Here is a 14,643-nt window from a genome sequence, read left to right as displayed (position 1 = left end):
CCCAGGACCAGCTGCTCTCGGCACCTAGCAACGGGTTTTTTGCCTCAGATCAGGATGCAAAAAATACCATTCCTAATTCTGTATGGACAGCTGCCTCGCTGGGGAGAGGGACACAGATTTCTTTTCAAATGTTTTATACGATTGGGCACACAATTTGAAGAAAAGCGAATGATTTAGAAAATGAGCATATCATTGATCATTTTTATTTTCAAATTGAAATGGTAGTTTATGCTTTCTGGATTTCACATATTCTTTGACATGGCTGGTTGGAGCAGGTCTTCCGGTGAGAAGTGTCCCCAGCACAGGTCACAGTCACTGCAGCTGTGCAGAGCTACCCACCTGGTGGCCTTAACATGGACTCAGAGGTTGGGGGTGGCTTCCGGTGGCCATTGGCCTCCAGTGGTCACTACTGCCCCTGTGAAGATCCCAGTGACAGCCAGCTGGGGTCTTCCCCAGCAGCAACCCACGTGTCATTGCTCAGCTGGGGTCAGCTCAGAGAGACGTGCTTCCTATCATCTCCCTCCGGTTTCACCCCTGAGGTTCGGCACCAACCTAGGAATTTCGAGGGACACAATACAGTTCCCAGAGCTGGACAAAATGTCCGCATCAACCGACACATGCAAACCTGCATGTTCAACAGGTAACGAGTTCAGGTGCCCATCCATCCCTCGAGGGTGGTTGTGTTTTAGTGGAATTTCCCAGGAGGTGCTGTCACCTGCAACCGTGCCAGAGTCGAGACAGGTGCTGGCTTTGCTTCTCACTCCCTGCTCTGAGGCTGAGATGTGGGTGGTTGGAGGCAGCACTCCGTGGGGCGGTGAGCAGCAGAAGGACCTGGTACTCAAGTCTGTTGAGAACGATCTCAGCCAGCACCCACCCCCGACACCTTTGCTTCTTGGGATGCGCCTTCTGAACAGTGACGTCTCTGTCTAGAATTAGGTGTTGTGACTGAGGCCCACGTGCTGGGCACATGTGCCAGGACTTACAAAGCTTACAACGGTGGGTTGGTCCCTCCCTTCGCTTGTGTCTCCGGCTGAGCACCCTACATCCACACACGTATAGGATGGCAGGTGTGTGCCTGGGTTCAGCAGTGGCCAGACATGCCCCCGACCCATACACCAGCTGATACACGTAGCTGAAGGTTGGTATCAGGCCCGCACTGCAGTGAGTCTCTGCCTGTGGAACAGAGACAAGCCCAGGAATATGCACCCACTGGGCGCTCGCTTTCAGCGGACTGGTGCATTTGACCTTTAGCCCTCTGGGTGGAACAGAGCACTATGGGCTGTAGGCCATCTGAATGGACATTTCTTGGACTTTGCAGTCAGTGCCCAGTCCTGGGAACCTCCACTCAGCACCTCATGACTCTCTACTGCTCAGAGCTCCGTCTGCAAGGCTGGTTGATTGCCCACTCGGCTGAGCACACCTGCTCCAGTGGTTTCTACACAACACAGCGTGTGGTGTTTAGGCCCGAGCAATTGGGCAAGAAAAATAAAAGAGTGGTAACAGCACAAGGAAGGTATCTTTGCTCAAAGAAACAAACTTCTTAAATGTAGGAACCCTCAAAGAAGCCACACACCCCAAAGCTTCAAACTGTAAGAGCAAGTAAATGATGTTTGCAAAGTTACATGGTATAAAAATAAGTTGCATTATTCCATTATTGAGTATTCCAAAAAGGAAATTAAAAAAGACTATTCTATTTGAGACAGCACTGAAAAGAGTCAAGTACTTATGCATTAAAATGAGACACAAGACAGAAAACAGTATACATTCCCTTTGGTGAACGGAAGGGGTCCTATGTAAGTGGTAAGACAGCACACGCATGTGCGTGCTGATGGCAGGTGCATGGCCATATGGTGACTGCAGCATGCACCGCACTGAGGACAGGTCACCCACCACGCACCTGCATGCTGGCAGGCTCGTGTGTAGTCAGTTTGTCCGTGACACTAGACCTCCCAGGACCACCGTCCTCTTCCCTCTAGATCTGAATCAAGAGATGTCAGCAGTACATGTAGAGACCCCAGTGCTCCCTGCTCCCAGCCTGCCCACTCTGGCACCCGATTCCTCCCCTGTTCCGTCACTTGCTGGCATTTCCCAGGTGATATCTAAGAGCTGCGGAGGCCTTGGGGTGCATCACTCTCCAGTCTCCATCTGACCTGAGGCCTGGGTGGTCCCCTGCACTGCCCCCTTTCTTACAGCTGTGAATCTGGCTCTCGAGGGCTATGACCAAGGGACACTGGACAAGCTCAGTGACTGGAGTGTGGGGTGTGTGTTTGTGTGTGTGTGTGTGTGTTTCAGCTGTGGGGATGGATGCGTCCAGGGGACATACGGCTTCCTGAAGGCCACCCTTTCTCCCTTGCACCCAGCATCTAACTCATCTAATTGAATTTTGGTTAGCTTGTATGCCTTATAAGAGCCACTGTTTCTGGTGAACGGTCTTCAGAAGCTCTTACTTGTGAGGAAGTTTGGGTCAGTCCTCTGTAAGGAAAACTTATCCAATCTTTTCAGTCTCCGCTGCACTGTTGAAAACATTACTTTTATATTGTTTTTGTCGGGACCGTTGAGTAAAACCAAAAGGTGAGTTCTGAGGGGAGAAGCATCAGCTGCAGCCACAGTGCACATGTCATTCATCAGCTCTCTCCCTGGTCTCTGTACTCTGGCCTCTCATGCACCCTGGGCTCTGTACTCTGGCCTCTAGTGTGCCCCGGTCTCTGTGCTCCGGCCTCTCGTGGACACCCCTGCCTCTTTGCTCTGGCCTCTCTTGCATCCTGGGGAGGACAGGAGGTGCAGTACCCACATACTTTTTGAACTCACAGGTGTCACACCTAATGATGCTCAGGGCTCATTCCTGGCTTTGTGCTCAGGATCATTTCTAGTCCCTGGGCTTCAGGGACCATCTGGGATTATCAGGGATTGAACCCAGGTAAACTGCATGCAAGGCGAATGCCCTACCTACTGTACTATTGCCTTAGCCCCTCTTTAGGTTTTTTAAAATCATTCTTATTGAGGTACCAGATTTACAATACTGTTCATGATTCTTTCGTGCATACATCATTCCAACACAGCACCCCCCCCCCCCCGCCAGGGAGCCCACTTCCTTAGTCAGTGTCCCAAGGTGATTAAGGCAACCTCAGGGCATTTGAGTAGCAAGTGGCTGGCACACTTGAAATGGATTGTCGGCAGGAAGGAGGGCTCTCGTTTATTTGTGGTGCACACATGGAAGGGTTTGTGCCCCTTTGTAGTGCCCATTGGTAGCTCCATGCTGACTGGGCGAGGGACGGGGGGTCTGGGTCATGGTTCTTGGAGACCAGGAAAGTGGGAGAAGCAACTCTTGGCACTGTGTTCTGGTTGGACCTCAGGCGATGTGTGAAGAAATGAAGTTTCCTCCCAAGCAGACAAAGCCTGTACAGAAACCAATGGAGGCCGTGTAATTGTTGCCATGGGAACAAGTCCATGTTTCTTCATGTTTGTTGGACTCGTCTGGGGCAATGATAATCTAAACCAATTTTTATGCTATAGTTTTCTTCTTGTTAAAAAGTTGAATGTGGGGGCTGGAGCGATGGCACAGCGGATAGAGCGTTTGCCTTGCATGCGGCCGACCTGGGTTTGATCCCCGGCATCCCATATGGTCTCCCCAGCACCACCAGGAGAAATTCCTGAGTGCATGAGCCAGGAGTACCCCTGTGCATCGTCGGGTGTGACCCAAAAAGCAAAACACGCCCCCCCCCCAAAAAAAACCGAACGTAGGGCCCGAGCAATAATCCAGTGAATAAGGTGCTTGCCTTGCATGTGGCTGACCTGAATTTGATTCCTGACATCCCATATGTCCCACAAGCACTGCCAAGACTAATCCCTGAGCACAGAACCAGGAGTCAGCCCTGAGTACCACTGGGTGTGGTCCAAAAAGACAACAAAAGGGCCGGAGCGATAGTACAGTGGGTAGGGCATTTGCATTGCATGAAGCCCACCTGGGTTTAATCCCTGACATCCCATATGGTCCCCCAAGTACCGCCAGGAGTAATTCCTAGATGCAGAGCCAGGAGAACCCCTGAGCAATGCTGGGTGTGACCCAAAAAGAAAAAAAAGTTAAATGCATTTAGGGGATAATAACATTGTGGATCAGATACTGGGAATATTTCAGCATATTTATTAATAATAAAGTAACACTGTAGCACTGTTGTCCCATTGTTCATTGGTTTGCTTGAGCAGGCACCAGTAGCGTTTCCATTGTGAGACTTGTTACTGCTTTTGGCATCTCGAATATGCCACGGATATCTTGCCAGGCTCTGCTGTGCGGGCAGGATACTTTTGGTAGCTTGTCCGGTTCTCTGAGAGGGACAGAGGAATCGAACCCGGGTCAGCCGTGTGCAAGGCAAACACCCTACCCGCTGTGCTATCACTCCAGTCCAATAATAAAGTAATACAACTTATTTTTATATTCTGTAATTTTGCTAAAGAGCTTGGTGCTCTTGGATGCCACTGTTCACATCCATGGCAAGGTATCCTGGGGGCCTCTAGTTAAGATGCTTCTTTCACAGTTTTTGTATTGTTTTGGGGCCACACCCAGCAGTGCTAAGGTCTTAATTCCAGCTGTGTGCTTAGGGGTCACTCTTTGTGGTATTAGGGGGACCATGTGCCATGCTGGGGAATTAAAACAGGGTCGACCAAATGCAATGAAAATGCTTTAAGCCCTGTACTGTCTCTCCCGCACCCATTCTCTTCGTAAAATTTTAATTTTAGGCACCATTTATAATACTGATAATGGCATGGTTTCATGAGTAAACCAGCAGACTGCAAACTGTCTTTGAAATGGATCACAAATAATGACTATTCTGTTTCACTGACAGCAATTAATTACAGGAAGCAACATATTAAAATATTAAGGTACTTTATTATTTCCTGTGAATCAGCATTTTGAGATTGACCACCCTCAGTTCTTGTCAATTTTAATGTAGCACCTGATTTTGATTCTCAAAAATATGTTAATTATGGAAAAAACAGATGTAAATTGGGTGGAGATAAGTTGTGAAAATGCAAACAGCACATAACAGAAAGTGGACATTTGAGCTTGCCTTGAGCTCTGGGTCTGTCCCTGGCTCCTCTCGGGGACTGGGTCCTTCCATGGTGCTTCAGGAGCGTCCTGACCACTTGGCAGATGCGTTGTGGTCTGCCAGTCTTGTGGGGAGAGGTCTCTTTTTTTCAGTTTTCTTCTCTTTTTTAGTTGAATTACTGTGAATTACAGAGTTACAAAGATTTTTTGAGGGGGGTCATACCTGGTGATGCTCAGGGGTCACTCCTGGCTCTGCACTCAGGAATTACCCCTGGCGGTGCTCAGGGGACCATATGGGATGCTGGGTATTGAACCCGGGCAAACGCCTTACCTGCTGTGCTATTGCTCCAGCTCCAACAAAGATATTTTTGAGTTTCAGGCATACATTGTTCCAACACCAATTCGTCACCAGTACCCACTACCCTCCACCAGTGTCTTTGGGGGGATTTTTGAGACCAGCCTCCTTCTCAACTTGGGATCCCTCTAGGTCTCCCTCATCTTTTTTCTGTTGTCAGCTAGTACACGACGAGAGCCAGGGCCTCATGCCCAGCGTGCATGTGCCATTTGGTGGTGGGTGGGTGGGGTGGGGGCTGTGGTCTTCTGAACTTGTGCTGTCTCTGTACAGAGAGTAGAATGTGGCAGTGTGTGGCTGGAGCTGTGCTCGCCTCATCGATCCCTGCCTGGTTATGTAAGGCTGCACAATTCACTGACCTTGCACTCAGGAAGCCTTTCTTTTTCCAGGAAACGCATGGAGTGAGGCAGCGTTTGACTAAAGCTGGTGTTCACTCGGGAACCTTTCCTGTAGCTACTTTGCATCCCAATTACCCCAGATGAATAAACGTTCCTCGCCTGCTGCCCTAGGGACAGCGGGGGAACAGAGTTTAGATGGATCTGGAATCTTTCTCAGCACTGAAAATATGAGATCTAAGCTGCAACCACTGGAACTTTGTAATTTGCCCGTCAAATTGACAGGCAGGGCATGGAATGGATTATGCTGACCTGGTGGAGGCAAGTTGACAGTGGTGATGGGATTGGTGTTGAAATATTATATTCCTAGAACTTAACTATCAACAGCTTTGTAACTCACAGCTCTTTAATTATTTTTTTTTCTTTTTTCTTTTGGGCCATACCCAGCAATGCCCAGGCTCCTGGCTCTGCACTCAGGAATTACTCCTGGCGGTGCTTGGGGGACCATATGGGATGCTGGGAATCGAACCCTGGTCGGCCGCATGCAAGGCAAATGCCCTACCTGCCATACTATTGCTCCAGCTCCTCTTTAATTAAGGTAAAAGAATTTTTTTTAAAAGAAGGATCTGGAATCTGAGTGTGGGCTCATCTCTGTTCCTGATATGTGTTTCAGAGCAAGGACTCTGGTGAGGACTCATGTAAGGAATCAAAATATATGTTACAGGAGCTGGATGTGGGTTTGGTCCCTGGTACCCCATATAGTTCTCTGAGCCCTGCCAGGAGTGATTTCTGAGCACAAAGCCAGGAGTAAGCCCTGAGCACCACTGGGGGTGGCCCAGAAAGCTAAGAGAAAAAAATGGTCATGGTTCCCGTTTCCTCTTTACTCAGACTTTGGTGCCTGGTTTGGGAGGGGGCCTGGTGTGCGAAGGAGCCCCACGCCTGGCATCCTGTCCCCGTTGCTTCTGTGGACTGGGGTGCTGTCTTCAGGGTGTCAGAACCTGCCCTGGCTATGGCCACGAGGAGGTTCTTGGGACTCGTGGCCCCAATTCCACGTCAGGTGCCCCGTCCTGCCAGAAATGAGTCCCCACATGTCCTCACTCCTCGTCTCTGTCCTCACTGTCCCCTGCCTTCTGTGGGAGCGAGTCTGCTGGCCAGGGCCTGCTCTCAGGGAACGTCTTGGCTCCCCATCCCCTTCGACTCACCTGGAGTCTCCAAACCACGTCTCAGTCTCACTGCAGACACCGCCCCTTCCTTTACTGGGCCAGGGGACGCGCTTCCTGCTGTTCTGTCTCATGCTCTCACTTGTTATGTCTGGATTCTTTCTGGAGCCCGGGAGATGTCCTCTCCAGTCTCGGGGTGACGGGGCCTGGCCGAGGCTCAGAGGCCCTATACTGTGTCCTCGTCCAGCCGCCTGTCTTGCCCCCACAGGGCTCCTGCTTCCTGCTCGCACTCTGGCTGCTGGGCACTCGCTCCTGCCCCAGGGGTGTGTCCGCTTCGCCACTGGTCCCCTCCACTCAGCCCTTCCTGCCCCACAAGTCCAGCCCTGGGACTGTCCGAGAGCGCCCTCGTGGGGGTGGGGCGCCTCAGTGCAGCACCGCAGGATGCTGGGGGGTGGGGAAGCTGAGTGGAGGCGGTCAGTAGGGTCTGGGTCACCTACTCACCACTGCTGTCCAGGTCCAGGTCGCCAGGCTTGGAACCCTCCCTGCTCTGGTTGCTCCTGATCCCGTCCTGGGCTTCCAGGCGCCTTTCCCCCTCCCGTGGCCATACTGTGTCCCTCTGTCCTCTCTGAGGAACCCACAGGACCTGGGTTCTGCTTCTTATCCCTGTATGGGTCATGCAGGGCTGTGCCCAGGGTTTCCCTGCGATGGCAGATGCATGTGATGGGTTCCCGAGGGGAGGCCCTGGGCGTGTCCGTGTCTCTGACCCAGTTTCAAGTGCCTGCAGAATGTGGTTGTGTATCCGGCCACAGAGGTGCCTGAAAGTGCCCATGGCCCGTCCCGCCACAGGCCCAGGGCTCTCTCACGTGAGCCAGCTCCGCCTCAAGACTATAGACTCCATGTGGGGCCAACAGGGGCCCTCTCCCTGCTACAGCCGAGTGGGGTCATTTCAGGACCCTGCTCCCACATAGCACTGCTCTTGGTCTGTGTTGTGATGTGTGTTGGTGACATGTGGCTCTTATGTGTGTTGGTTTGTGTGGCTCCATTATCGTGTTTATTGGTGATGTGTGGCCCTGCCGTGGTATGTTGGTGATGTATGACTTTACTATGGCAGAGAGGGGCCAGGCCCTGTCACGTGTGCAGCTCTGCCTTGTGGGACCCGGGGTGAGGGCCCACTGGGTACGTGAGCAGAATCTGCACGTTTGGGCTGGAAGTGACAGAAGAGACGAGTGTGGTCTCCCTGACATGGGCTAAGCGGGAAGTTGGACAATAGGAAGGAAATTGGGAGATGCAGCTGCTTTGCCGTGGGTTTAGGGCTGGTTTGTGTCCCCAGCAGGCTTATCTTGATGACAAGGCATAGTCTGCAAAATTCTGTCTTCAGTAATGATGTGATCAGATGGCTGCAATGAACTGCAGGCTCACTTTGGATTATTAAAAGGGCTTAAATATTGTGAATTGATGTGATAATTATGGTAATTGTAATTGGATAAACGCTTTACTTGCCTTCATTAATGCTGCTGTGATACTCACAGGGAAGAAGCACTTTCAGAATACGCATCTTTGGACCTTTGTGAACTTTGAAAATAGGCCATTTTCTGCAGGACTCAGACCTGTGCGAGGTGCTTACTGGCACTCACGGCTGTCCAGCTGCCTTGGTCCAGTTGTGGTCCCTAGTTTGTGAACATGGAGTGTTCCCCTGGTGGGGTCAGGGCTCCTGGTGGGGGTCAGGGCTCCTGGTAGGGGTCAGGGTGCCTGGTGGGGGATAGAGCTCCATATGGGTAAAGTTCTGTGCCTCCACCCCTACCCCCAGACACGGCATCTCTGCATTTGCAGGTGTGGATTGGGAGTTCTGTCTCGGGGCACCCTGTCTTCCTACTCTGCTCCCCTCAGCTGTGTGAGGGGCTGACCTCTGAGATTCGGGCTTCTAGCAAGGCTCCAGACAGCCAGTGAGAGCCCGGTGCAGATGGCATCTGCTTCTCCATCCTCCTCGCCGGCACCCCTGGGTGGCCGTTTTGAAGGGCTCTCACAGGTCAGAACACGGGGTGCCCAGACCTGCCATCCTACTGCTCCAGGTCAGACGGACGAGTGCGTGTCAGGCTGCATTTTCCCGGTGTGTCTGCCCGAGGCTCATGATTGTTCTCTAGGGGTGGGTGGTGTTCCAGAAAGCCCACCTGGACTCAGGAGGGTGGACTGGAGTCCCTCTGCTCCTGATATCACTGGGAGCTTTGGGTCCTTCCATGAAATGGGCCGAGTGTGTGCAGATCTTTTCCTGCTTCTCGGACCACTTGCCACATGTGCCCCGACCCACTGTGCTCTGAGAACACCCCTCCCCCATCACAGGTCCCAGACACCTTCACTGAGTCTTCTGAGTCCTCCCGAGAGGTTTCCCAGGAGCCTTGGGTCAGGAGATCCTGGCCAGAGAGTCTCGGCCAACCAGGCAGGTGATTCCGCAAGGGAGGGTGTGTGGCTGCATGGGTCTGTGTGGTCCACTTGGGGGCTCCCAGGACTGCCCCCTGTGGTGTGTGGGAGACCATTTGGTACCGGGTGTTGGACTGAAGTTGGTTGCATGCAGGGCTCATGCTCTACCCCTGTGTTAGCTCTACAACTCCCGACTCCCTGGGTTTGAATCTGCAGTACTTGGTAATACTGCATTAAGTACTGAGATGCTGCTTATTATATTTTAGTCATTAATTAAAATATTAAGCAAAATACAGAGTAACTTATCTGGTATACACCATTACACATCTTCTGCTAATGGCAATAAAGTGATTATAAAACCATTGAAAATATGGAGCTGTGCAGCTGAATGCCCTGATAATTGGATTTCACACATCGCTCTTGCCACCTATTGTTTCTGAAGTGATTGTGTCACAGAGACTTCATTATACTGTGAATGGTTTTCTGTAATCCTCATTAGCACACACCACGTGGCACTTTCCAACGTCCTTGCTCACCAGTTCTGTCTTTCCTGTTTCAACACGACCCTCTGCCCTCAGAAGTGTGGTTGAGTCTCCTCTCCAGCTTGTTGTCTGACTGGGGCAGAGGGAAGAGGCTGGACCTTGGCCAGAGCTGGAGCTGTTGCTCCACTGGCATTCCTGCCCCTCCTGGGAGTTTCGTGAACTGTGGTCCTATTGCCTGAGTGCCTCTCCGTGAAACAGACCTGCTTGGAAGGGCTTCCTGTGCTGGCAATGGATGGGAGAGCCTTGAGTCCTGCTGGGGCATGCTTCACTGGGGTCCCTGGGCTGTCTTCCTTGGACGGAGAGCCCCACCTCCATGCCGGCCTCCCTTCCTGCTGTCACTCCCCTGGACCCTCCCTGAGTCAGGTGAAGAGGGAGCAGAGGTCAGTGGGAACTGGGGTGACAGGCAGGAGGAATCAGTGTGCAAGGCACAGGTTTTGTGGCACCAATGAAGTGGGTCTTTCCACTGTGCTGTAAAAGCATGGGACTATAAGAAGGAAGGGCCCAGGGTGTGATAGGCCAGGGATACGCAGAGGGACAGTTCTGTGGCATGAATTGGCTCAGTCAGTGGATCCCTGTGTTAGGGGCCAGCTTTGGCTCTTGTGGCATCTGTGGAAGGCTGGGAGGCTTGGGAACTGTCTTAGTGACAGTTCACATGATCCTGAAGGGGTTCTGCCCCATAAGAGGCTCCTGCAGCCTTGAGAATCCTCAGCATTCTGGGAAGGACCCTTGGCAGAAGATAGGAGCCTGCTCAGGGTCCTGTGACTGAGCTCAGGGCGATCATGACTGAGACAGAGTGGAGCGGAGCCAGAAACTCAGAGCCAAGGGCGGGAGGGTCCTGCCCCTGAATGCAAGCAGTCAGGAGAGAGGCTTCAGGCAGTGGACGTGCCAGAGGCTCACAGGGCACATGGCTCTCACGGGCAGCACTTTGACAAGACTGGGCAGAGATCATAGTCATATGTGAGAAAAGAGTGCTGGCAGGTCCCATGACCAGAAAAGCGTTCACATAGTGGGCCTATGTTGCCTGCCTGCAGGGGTGAGATAGAGCCCAGGACAGAACAGGGACAGAACCCAGGATAGAAGCAGAGGCAAAACCTGGGACAGAACCTGGGGCACACGGACCATGCAAACTTTGCTAGCCCCTAGACCACAGAGAAGGTCACTGTGTAGGGAACTGAGTTCTTCCCCTGGCCTGTCTTCAGCACAGAGGGGCCATAAAGGCTTTGGCAGAGCTGACCACACAGAGACTGGTGAAAGTTAGATAGTTTGAGATCACTGGAGACATGGTGGCAGGATGTCAGCCCAGAGCTCTCAGCACATAAATCCGTAGGTGTTTAGAACTGGGCTCTGGCGGGGTTCCTGACTTAGAGAACCCACTCTTCTATGCTTGCAAAGGAGACTGACTACGAAATGGTTCATTTTTTTTCTTTTTTCGGGTCACACCCAGCGTTGCACAGGGGTTACTCCTGGCTCTGCACTCAGGAATTACTCCTGGTGATGCTGGGGGACCATATGGGATGCTGAGAATCGAACCCGGCTCGGCCGTGTGCGAGGCCAATGCCCTACCTGCTGTGCTATCGCTCCAGCTCTGAAATGGTCCATTTTTATTTTTTTATTTTTATTTTTTTGGGGGGTTGCACCTGGCGATGCACAGGGATTACTCCTGGCTGTGCACTCAGGAACCACCCCTGGTGGTGCTCAGGGGACCATATGGGATGCTGGGATTCAAACCCAGGTCAGTTGCGTGCAAGGCAAATGCCCTACCTGCTGTGCTATCACTCCAGCCCCAAATGGTTCATTTCTAATAAGTGAATGTGTGGTGTCTGGTGAACTGGAATATGCCCAGCAGGACCGCCAGGGAATCTAGTCAGATACAGGATCCACCAAGATGGAAATCCAGTCAGAGCCCAGATCCTTTAATATGGGAATCCTGTCAGAGACAAGAGCCTCTAACACAGGAATCCAGTCAGAGCCCAGAGCCTCTAACAAGGGAATCCAGCCAGAGCCTGGAGCCTCTAACAAGGGAATCCAATCAGATCCTGGAGCCTCTTAACAAGGGAATCCAGCCAGAGCCCAGAGCCTCTAACACAGAAATCCAGTCGGAGCCCAGAGCGCCACCGCCCTGATAGGAGCTGAGGGACAGGACAGTGACAGGGCACAGCCACCCCATCAGCTCATTTCCTGAGCAATCTCCAGTGGAGGCTGTTGGGACAATAAAAGAAAATATCAGAAACCAGACACTTATTTTCAGTCTAAGTGAAAGTGCTAAATCTAAGTGGGGACATTGTAGAGAAAACACAAAATCAGTAACCTAGAAGAATAAATTTGTGAGATTGTCAGCAGCAAGTTCCAAGAGAAGCCAACAGTGGCAGGTTCTCCTGGAGAAACACACACACTGGCTAGGGGCCAAGGAGATGCAAACCATAGAACACTCAGATGTGAGGGACATTTGGAAGTTGTGGGGGGAATAATGGCCATTTTGCAAATTTATTGTAACGATTGCTTAACCATCAGAGATAAAATAAAAATGTACTTCTACTTCAAACTGTTAAAGTTCCAGACACATTAAAGATGTAGTCATTAGTCATTAGACATGTTTGAGAAGCCCCAACAAAAGAGTTGATAGAGAACATTGAACATTTCTGGAATTGACAAATTTTTCCATTGAGAAGGCTTGGAGGGGAATTTGTGGCTTGGAGTTTGGACATGGTTCTGCCCATGAAGGTACACAGAGATCCTTTGGCACTGTGTGCCCACAGGCGGTCAACAGCTCTTCTCTGACTGTATGCGTGGATGGTCCGGTGCAGGGGGCATAAGATGACATTGCAGTGCACTCTCAGAAGCAGGCTCATCATATGAAAGAAGGCTCTGTATTAGCAGCCAGCCGAGTCCTATGAACACATCCTCAAGAGGGGGTGGGGTATGGCTCAGTGACGCAGAACGGGTTTGTAGATATGAGCCCCAAGTTCCATTCCTGACCTCAGGGCTCCCGAGTTACTGTGGGGTGTACACCCAGCACCACATTTCAGGGCCATGCTCCGAACCATCCAACCTGCACTGCCCCCAAGCATTGCTGGGAGCCCCCCACTCCCGGCCCTACATTATGCCCTACGCATAAAGCATGAGTGAAAAATGCACAAACTCTCTGAAAACAAACATCTTTTCTTATCAGGGACAAAGCCAGGAGATTGATGTTAATAACATGGGACATGCAGCTGACATACACATGCTGGCAGCTATTTGACAGATAGTGTCACATCTCTATTGGTGCCACGTCCCAGTGGTGTCGTGTCTCAGTGCTGCTGTGTCCCTGTGATATCACACCTCTACTGTCATGCCCCTAGTGATGTCACATCCCAGTGGTGTCAGGTCTCAGTGGTGTCATTTCCCCAAAGGTGTTGTGTGCCCCAGCCCAGCAGATCTCAGAACTACTTCTGTACCTGTCACCAGGCAGCATGCACACACTCTGCAGGACTGTCAGCAGTCAGTAGAAGCTGAAGCAGCTCAAATGCCCCAGCAGTGAGGGGGTGTGTAGAGTCTCTTGTGAGTCTTTGGTGCAAGAGAATTAATTAGTCATTCTGGTTGGTGCTCTGGGGGCAGCCAGCTCCTGTAGGCACGTAAGAAGCAGCACTTGGTGATAGTGTGGCTGCAGAGGAGACGGTCTCATCTCACCTGAGGTGAGGCACTGTGGGTGCCTGCTGAGCAGAGCAGCTCCTGCAGAAGGAACCAAGGGTTCCTTTCAGCTTCTGCTCTGTGTAAGATCAAAATAAAAAACAGCCGATCTTTGCTTCACACTAGCAGTATACATTTAAAAGTAAGTTCATGGCATTTGGTAAATATGATCAAACAGATGTTTGTTTGCCTAGAGGTTTGTTAACAAAATCAAACTTTCAGGAGCTGGTAGGAAGTGAAGCATCACTCCAGTACCACCAAGTCCCAGGCATCTTACCTGTGTGCTGGGCGTTCAAGGACGAGCAGCGTGCCGCAGCTTGGTCTGAGGCCACGTTTGCATCAGACCTTGAAATCCATTGCGCCTCTTCCTGAAGGTCCCTTGGGGGATGTGTGGGGGCCGGGACTGAGAACCGTGATTCCCTGGGTTAGTGTGCAATGAGAGTTCCTGAGAATTCACAGTTCTCTAAAATTCATGTCTTCTTTTCCTGGTGCTGGTTCCTGGAAAGGAAGTAACATATTATGCGATCAGTGCTGCTCTTTTGTTTCATAGCATCTGTCTGATTCTTTTTACCTAATCCAGCAAGTGCCCAAGTACTGTCTCTGCCAGCAGGCTATCAGAAGTCTCTCCGTCTGTGGTGCCCACAGTATCCCAGGAACCCCTCTCTGCTTTATCCACGATGCCAGCAGTCCCTGCCTGCTCCATCCATGGCACCCCACAGTGTCCATGTGAACCCCACCCTGCTTCATCCACACACCCCGGAGTGTCCACATGAACCCCCCTGCCTCGTCCATGGAACCCCGCAGTGCCCAGGAGAACCCCCATCCTGCTCCGTCTTATGGCACCCACCGTGTCCATGTGGCCCCTCCCTCCTCTATCCACGCACCCCACAGTATCCACGTGAAACCCCAGCCTGCTCCATCACACTTTAATTCAGCTAATCACATTTTAATCCCTGGTGGAAAATGGAGGCTCTTTGTTCCTGCTGACCACGGTATTGACCCAGGTGTTGGGTCTACACTGTTAAACAGGACATCCATGACCCCGCCAACCCACCCCTAACCTGTCCAAACAGGTGCTAACCCAGCTACTCCCTCATCCTAGTACTGACCATGGTGCTGACCCAGG

The 14,643-nt window shown here is 51.6% G+C and overlaps 1 protein-coding gene across 9 annotated transcripts in view; it reads left to right on the top strand.

Annotated features, from left to right (window-relative positions):
* DLGAP2 (DLG associated protein 2) overlaps positions 1 to 14,643 on the top strand; it is a 256,731-nt gene that overhangs the window by 17,939 nt on the left and 224,149 nt on the right. The window lies entirely within an intron of this gene.

Source organism: Sorex araneus, chromosome 1 (assembly GCF_027595985.1).
Source record: "Sorex araneus isolate mSorAra2 chromosome 1, mSorAra2.pri, whole genome shotgun sequence".
NCBI classification, from domain to species: Eukaryota; Metazoa; Chordata; class Mammalia; order Eulipotyphla; family Soricidae; genus Sorex; species Sorex araneus.
Note: the sequence above shows the minus strand (reverse complement) of the source record. Positions and strands in the feature narration are given on the sequence as shown.